The sequence below is a fragment of the Chrysochloris asiatica genome, unplaced genomic scaffold (assembly GCF_000296735.1).
Source record: "Chrysochloris asiatica unplaced genomic scaffold, ChrAsi1.0 scaffold00085, whole genome shotgun sequence".
NCBI lineage: Eukaryota > Metazoa > Chordata > Mammalia > Afrosoricida > Chrysochloridae > Chrysochloris > Chrysochloris asiatica.
The window spans coordinates 9,790,205-9,797,514 of NW_006408603.1; the positions used below are offsets into that span (position 1 = coordinate 9,790,205).

At 42.3% G+C, this 7,310-nt stretch overlaps 1 protein-coding gene across 1 annotated transcript in view; it reads right to left on the reverse strand.

The window, feature by feature from the left end:
* The window catches only part of GPSM2 (G-protein signaling modulator 2), a 74,451-nt gene that overhangs the window by 600 nt on the left and 66,541 nt on the right, over positions 1–7,310 (reverse strand). The gene's annotated exons all lie outside the window — the stretch shown is intronic.

The window sequence follows — 7,310 nt, forward strand, 5'->3', positions numbered from 1 at the left end:
GTTCGAAACTACCAGCTGCTCCACGGGAGAAAGATGAGGCTTTCTACTCCCGTAAGGATTTACACCCTCGGAAACCCTGTACAGGGTTGCTATGGGGCGGAACCGACTCGACGGCACTTAACAACTCTTTAGACCTAAAACCTAGTGAGAACGTTTTCCTTTAAGATAACCTGTAAGTAAGTACATTATAGGAGACGTACTATTTTATTTATAATCAGGTTACAATAGAATAATTTGGAATTAATGAAGATATAAGATAAATTATGTCCAAGTATGACATTTCAAGCCTTTACTACTACGATGGTGCTGTGTGTGGGCCATCAAGTTGACTCTGCCTCACAGTGACCACACAGGACATAGTAGAACTGCCCACTGGGTTTCCCAGGCTGTAACTGTTCTCCCCCAGAGCTGCTGGGGTTTGAATCACCAAGCCTTTCAGTTAGCAGCCCAGCACTTAACCACTGCACCACCAGTGGTCCTAATTAACAGTACAATAATGATGATGTTAGTGTCATCGAGTCGGTGCCGACCCATAGCGAGACTCATAGTAATTCTGTATAGGGTTTCAGAGGAGTGGTTCATGAGTCTGAACCACCGACCTTGCAGTTCTAACTAACCTTGTGGTCAAATGCTTACCCTACAGTGCCTACACCAGTACTTCTGATACACAACAATACTAGAACTGCCCTATAAATACTGTCTAAGGTCAGGAATCAACAAATATAGCGCACTGCCTGGTTTTGTAAATAAAGTTTCACCGGAACACTGCGATGCTTGTTTATTTACATACAGTCTAGCTGCTCTCCCACAAGAGTGGCAGAGTTGAGCAGCTGGGACAGAGACCATATGGCCTGCAAAGCCTACAGTAGTTACCTTCTGGCCCTTTGTGGGAAAAGCTTTCTACCTATACCTGGCCTTAGGCAGTTTAATCTGTCAAGGAAATTGCTCAGATTGAATTTTTTCTTTAAACTATAATCTTATGATTCTTATTTTAGAAATACATCAGAAATGTCAATCTAATATGAAATAAAAGCACTAAAAAGCTTAGTTTTGAATTTTGAGAAGATGGTGGCATAAACAAACTCTCGTCCTGACTGTCTTCCACAGAATCAAGGAAACAGTGTTTAGCAAAGGAAAGCAGTGGGGAACTGCAGGCAGGCAAGAATCAACAAATCAATAACAAGTTACATACAGTAAGAAAATTGCTTCTTCCCCAGCCATACAGGCTGCCAGCTGCTGTAAACTGGGGTAGTGGCCCCAGAAAAAGAGCCTGCTTCCCTAACCATTGTAGCATCCGCTGGTACAGAGACAGGCTCTAAAATCAACAATGCAGACCTCCCCGGGGATCTGTTTGGAGTGTGCCAGCACCTCCCCCAAGTAGACCTTTGTCAGTTACAAACCTGCTGTGAATTGCTTCAGAAGGCCTATGCAGTGAGTCTGTTTTCATAGTCAAAACTTTATCAGCCTCCCTGGGCACCCCAGCAGCTCAAGCCTCTGAAAGCGACCCTGGCAAGTTAGTTTTGGTCTGTCTGCTATCTCTTTCAGTCAGTGCTGAGGACTGCTGACTCTGGCTGCTATGTGCTAAGAAGCAGCGAATACACCCACAGCCACCATAGTCCAGGGGGTCTGGTAGCAATAAGACAGAGCTTCTTGGAGGGCCCATTTGAAGTGTGCCAGTACTTCTACTCAGACATTGCCAGCTGCAAGTCTGCTCGGAGAATTGCTACAGAAGACCTGTGCAGTAGAATGGACTCCCTGCATAGCCCATACCTCAGGCCTGTGAAACCAAATAGAACAGAGCTCTTGGGGAGTCCAGGTCTGTCTGTTCCCTGTTTTGCTTGGTGCTGAGGATGCTGACTGTGTCTGCTATATGCTAAGAAGCAGGCGTCTTGCCCAACTACTACAGGAAGGGCTCTGAGAGCAATGAGGCAGACATCCCAGGAGGCCCACTTGGAGCATGACAGACCCTCCTGAACCCAGGCGGTCACTTACAAGCCTGCTGTGAATTGCTACAGAACGGGCCTACAGTGGTGTCTGTTTCCATAATCAGCTCTAACCTGTCTTCCTGTGCACCCTAAGCCAACAAGAAGGCTCCTGGGGGTCAACTAGGGTTAGTCTCTCCCCAATTCCAGTTGGTGCTGAGGACTACTGACTAAGGGTGCTATGTGTTAGGAAGTCGTCTTGGGTGGAGGTTGTATTCACAGCCAACAATCTACTGGGGAGGGCTGGGGGAGAGCGGACTCTGATAACAAGATAGACTTCCATGGGGATCTGACCATTGCATGACAGCCTCCCCACCCCCCACCCCCAACTTGGCAGTTGTTGGTTGCCACTCTGCTGCAAACTGCCACAGAAGGGCCCTGCTTCCATAGTCAAGGCTCTGCCTGCCTCCTTGTATAACCTGTAGCTCAGGCCTTTGACAGGCTAGACCTCCCTGGATATCAGTTTGAGTCTATCTGGTCCCCCTCGAGTTGGTGCTGAGGCCTGCTGCTCAAGGATGCTGTATGCTGTGAAGCAAGCATCTTTAGTGAAAGCTACACCCACAGCCACTATACTACATATGGAGCAGGCTCTCATACAACCAGGCAGACCCTCCTGGAGGTCTGTTCAGAGTGGGACTATCCCTGCCCTGCTGAACTGATAGAAATGCCCACAGAAGGTTCCTACAGTGGAGTTAGGTGGCTCACCTAAGAGACGGCTCCCCAACCACCACAGGGGGACTGGGGCTCTGAAACCAAGACGGATCTCTTAGAGGTCCTTCTGGGGAGTGCTAGCAACTCTTCCTCCTGAAATGGAAGGAATCTGCCTGTGCTTCTCCTGAATGTCAGCTCCGACATAAGCAGCCCCCACAAACAGAGGAAGGGAACCTTAGGCAAAACCATAAGGCAACACTCAGCGACCGCCCCCTCCGCCCAAGGGTTGTGCTGAGTTTGAGTTTTCTGATGAAAAGCATGAGAAACAGAGGAAGGGAGAACCTGAAAGAGGCCTCCACTCCCTGGTGGGCATACTGACCACCGTGTGTTCTCTGGTCTGTTTTTTGCTGTTATGTGCTGTGGAGTCGGTTTCAACTCATAGCAACCATGTACAGGGTTTCTGAATCTGTAAATCTTTACGGGAGCAGAAAGCCTCATCTTTCTTCCGCAAAACAGCTGGTAGTTTCGAACTGCTGACTGTGAGATTAGCAGCCCGATTCGTCTAAAACTGAAACAAAATCAAACTTTTCAATCCCAATTAAACCAGAGAGGGAGAAGTCATTATTACAAAGAGGAAAAGGAAATGGTAATCAAAGGCTCTACACCTACCTAATGGTTTCTTGTAAAAAGTAGTGTGAGCAAAAACACCAAGTACCGGAGAAAACATCAACACCCTTGAAAATTTCAATGCCCAACTCAAGACTCACATGATAGAAAAAAGGAACAATGGCTTATCCAAATGAACATGCAAAGGGAGTGAAAACACATCTATGAATGGTCAAATACTGAAAAAAATGGAATACATTCAACATAATTAAATAATGAAAGGAAAACAAAGGGTTAAAAAAGAAAAACAAGGCAAGATCCAAATGATCTAAAATAAGATACTAAAACTGAAAGGCTGAGTGACTGAAATTAGGAATGCACTCGAAAGATTTTAATTAGGCAGAAGAATCAGTGAATTAGAGGATAAGATCATTAGAATTACCGAAATATATTTAAAGTACTGAAAGAAATTAAGAGTCATATGTGAAGACTCATTTCCAAGCCAATGAATGCATTAATAATTACTGGTGAATGCAATGTGGAAGTAGGAAACAAAGAGGTAGGATCAGTAGTTAGAAAATACAGTCTTGGTGATAGAAACAATGCTGGAGCTCACATGATAGAATTTTGCAAGACCAATGACTTACTACTCATTTCAAATACCTTTCCTTCAACAAAATAATCACTGACTATATACATGGACCTCATCAGATGGAGTACACAGGAATCCAACTGACTGTACATATGTGGGAAGAGTTGATGGAGAAGCTCAGTATCATCAGCCAAAACAAGAGTAGGGGCCAACTATGGGGCAGTCCATCAACTGCTGATATGCAGGTTCAGGCTGAAGCTAAAGAAAATTAAGTTCATGAGAGCCAAAATATGACCCTGAGTAGATCCCAGCTGAATTTAGAGACCATTTCAAGAACAAATTTGTTGCAATAGACACTAGTGACGCAAGAGCTGTGGGGATGACATCATGAACATCATATGTGAAGAAAGCAAAAGGTCATTAACAAGACAAGGAAAAAAACAAAAAAAGACTAAAGTGAATGCCAGAAGAGACTCTGAAACTTGCTCTGGAGAGTAGATAAATAAGATCATGATAAATGGAGAAAAGACTTTGAGGTTGTCAAAGATTTCATTTTGCTTGCATGCACAATCAATGCTCATGGAAGAAGGAGTCAAGAAATCAAATGACATACCACATTAGGCAAATCTGTTGCAAAATACCTTTTCAAAGTGTTCAAGAGCACTAAAGTGTGCCTACCTCAAGTGATGGTATTCTCAGTCGTTTCCTATTCATGTAGAAAACTACAATGAATAAGAAAGACCAAAGAAAACTTGATGAATTCAAATAGGGTGTTGAAAACTGTACAATGAATACAGAAGACCATAGAAGAATTGATAAATTCAAATTACAGTGTTGGTGAAGAATATTAAAAGTACCATGGACTACCAGAAAAAACAACTAAATCTGTCTCGAAAGAAGTACAGCCAGAATTCTCCATGGGAAAATGGCGAGACTTTGTCTTTCGTACTTTGGACAAATTGTTAGGAGGGACAGTCCCTGGAGAAGGACATTATGGTTGGCAAAGTGGCAGATCAATGAAACAGAGGAAGACCCCCAACAAAATGTACTGACACAGTGGCAGCAACAACAGGCTCAAACACAACAACAGTGAGGATGGCACATAACTGGGCAGCGCTTTGTTCTGTTATGCACCACAGGGTTGCTATGAGTTGGAACCGACTCCATGAACCTAACAGCAACACAGTAAGATATAAGGGTGCTGTGGCTCTGTACAATAAGAACTGGACTGCTAACCATGGAAGAAAGATGTACCTTTCTGCTCCCATCAAGATTTATAGCCTAAGAAACCCTATACAGGGTTGCTATGAATCAGAACCGATTAGAAGGCACTTAACAACAACAACCAAAAGAAAACACCTCAACCACGAATACTATGACCATTCTAAGTATTCTACCCTATTATGTGACAGATTACATGAAATTTATGAAGAAGTCTCAAAAAGTTCGTGAAAAATTTGATTATTTTTTAAGATGTTATTACTGATAACAAAAGGAAGATGGAGAGGAGTGGTACAGTCTTAAAAGTGCTTAGCTGCTAACCTAAAGATTGGTGGTTGAAATCCACCAGCTGCTCTAAGGGAAACAGTTGTGGCAGTCTAATTCCATAAAGATTTACAGACCTGGAAATCCTATGGGGGCATATTCTGTCCTATAGGTCCCTATGAGCCACAACCGACTTCATGGTAGTGGGTTTGGTTTTGGTTTTTAAAATGTAAATATATATATTTATATAAAACATAAACAAAAGGCAAGCAGAAGGGAACCAAAATGGATCACTAAAATAAACCAACAAAACACAAAAGCAAGCAATGGTAAAGAACAAAAAGAAAGCTTATACTCACAAGAAAGCTCAAGTGACAAAACGGCAGAAGTAAGTCACTAAGTACAGCGATTGTAAATGGACTAACTGCTCCAGTCAAATGGTGGAGAGGGGCAGGATGGATTAAATAAATAAAGAATCCAACTATATGCTGTTTACAAGAGCTACCATAAACCCAAGGACACAAATTGGTTGTAAGTGCAAGGACGAGGGAAAAATGTTCCATGCAAATCACAGCCAAAACAAAGCTGGGGTGGCAATCTTAATACCAAAGTTGACTTTAGACTTTTAAAAACCAAATGTGTCAAATGAGATAAATATGGACATTGCATATTTAGTCTCATGTTGTTGTTGTAAAGTAAAGAAAAGAGATTTACCCATCATAAATATATACCCTCTCAACATGAGACTGGAGTCCTGGTCTGATGCTGTGCATTAATGCATCAGACTGCAAAGCCATTTGAACTACAAGGTCGGCAGTTCAAGCTCACCAGCTGCTCCCAGGAAACCCCATACAGGGTATTACAGGGTCGCTATGGGTCAGAACCGACTCAGCAGCACTTCACAACAACATGAGACTAAATATATACAGCAAACATTGACAGAAACTACAATAATATGTTGTTGTTGTTAAGTGCCATCAAGTCAATTCTGACTCATAGCAACCCTAGATAGGGTTTGTGAGGACTGGCTGGTGAGTTTGAATTGCTGACCTTGTGGTTCAAACCTACCTTGTGGATTAGTGCTGATTCTACAGCGCCACACCAGAATTCCACAGTAACATGAGGGAGCTTAAAACATATTTTTCCCATGAACTTTTTAAAGCCCCCCTCATATTGTTTTTAAGCCCCTACAATAATACGAAAGGGCTTTAAAAATTCATGGGAAGAAATATGTTCATTCCATTTCTTTTTTCAAAACTTTTTATTGTGATTTGACTGAAGGTTTACAGAGAAGAGTGTCAGTTTCACATTCAGCAAATCAAAGACTTTACTTCATTACAATGATTGCAATCCCCTCCACGTAACAGCAGTTAAAATTAGTTCCATTTTTCTATAAACTTTTTGAAGCCCCTCATAGTTGAAGACCACCACTTTGAATACTGGACAGAACATCTAGAAAGAAGACCTACAAGGAACAAGCTCATCTGAATGAAGTGTCATAAACAAAGTAGAGTTAACAGACAAGTGGTGGTGGAGGTGGTGTGCTTTGGAGTCGGTTCCGACTCATAGTGACCCTGTAACAGGGTTTCTGCTGCTGTAAATCTTTGCGGGGTGGGGAGGCAGAAAGCATCATGTTTCTCCTGCAGTTTGATAGATTCAAACTGCCGACCTTGCAGTTCACAGCGAATGTAACCACTATGCTATCAGGGCTCCTAACAGACGTATGAGGGAACTTCAGGAAGTTCATGAAAAATGGAAAGATAATGAAATTTTCCCATGAATTTTTTTAAACCCCGTCATATACAATCGACTCAATTGTGCGTACTTCATTCTCCAGAATAGATCACATTTTAGGTCTCAAAGCAAATCTTGATATATTTTAAAATATTGGAACACAAAGTGTTTTATCTGACTACACAGATTAATAAAACACAAAGTGTTTTATCTGACTACACAGTTTAATAAAACACAAAGTGTTTTATCTGACTACACAG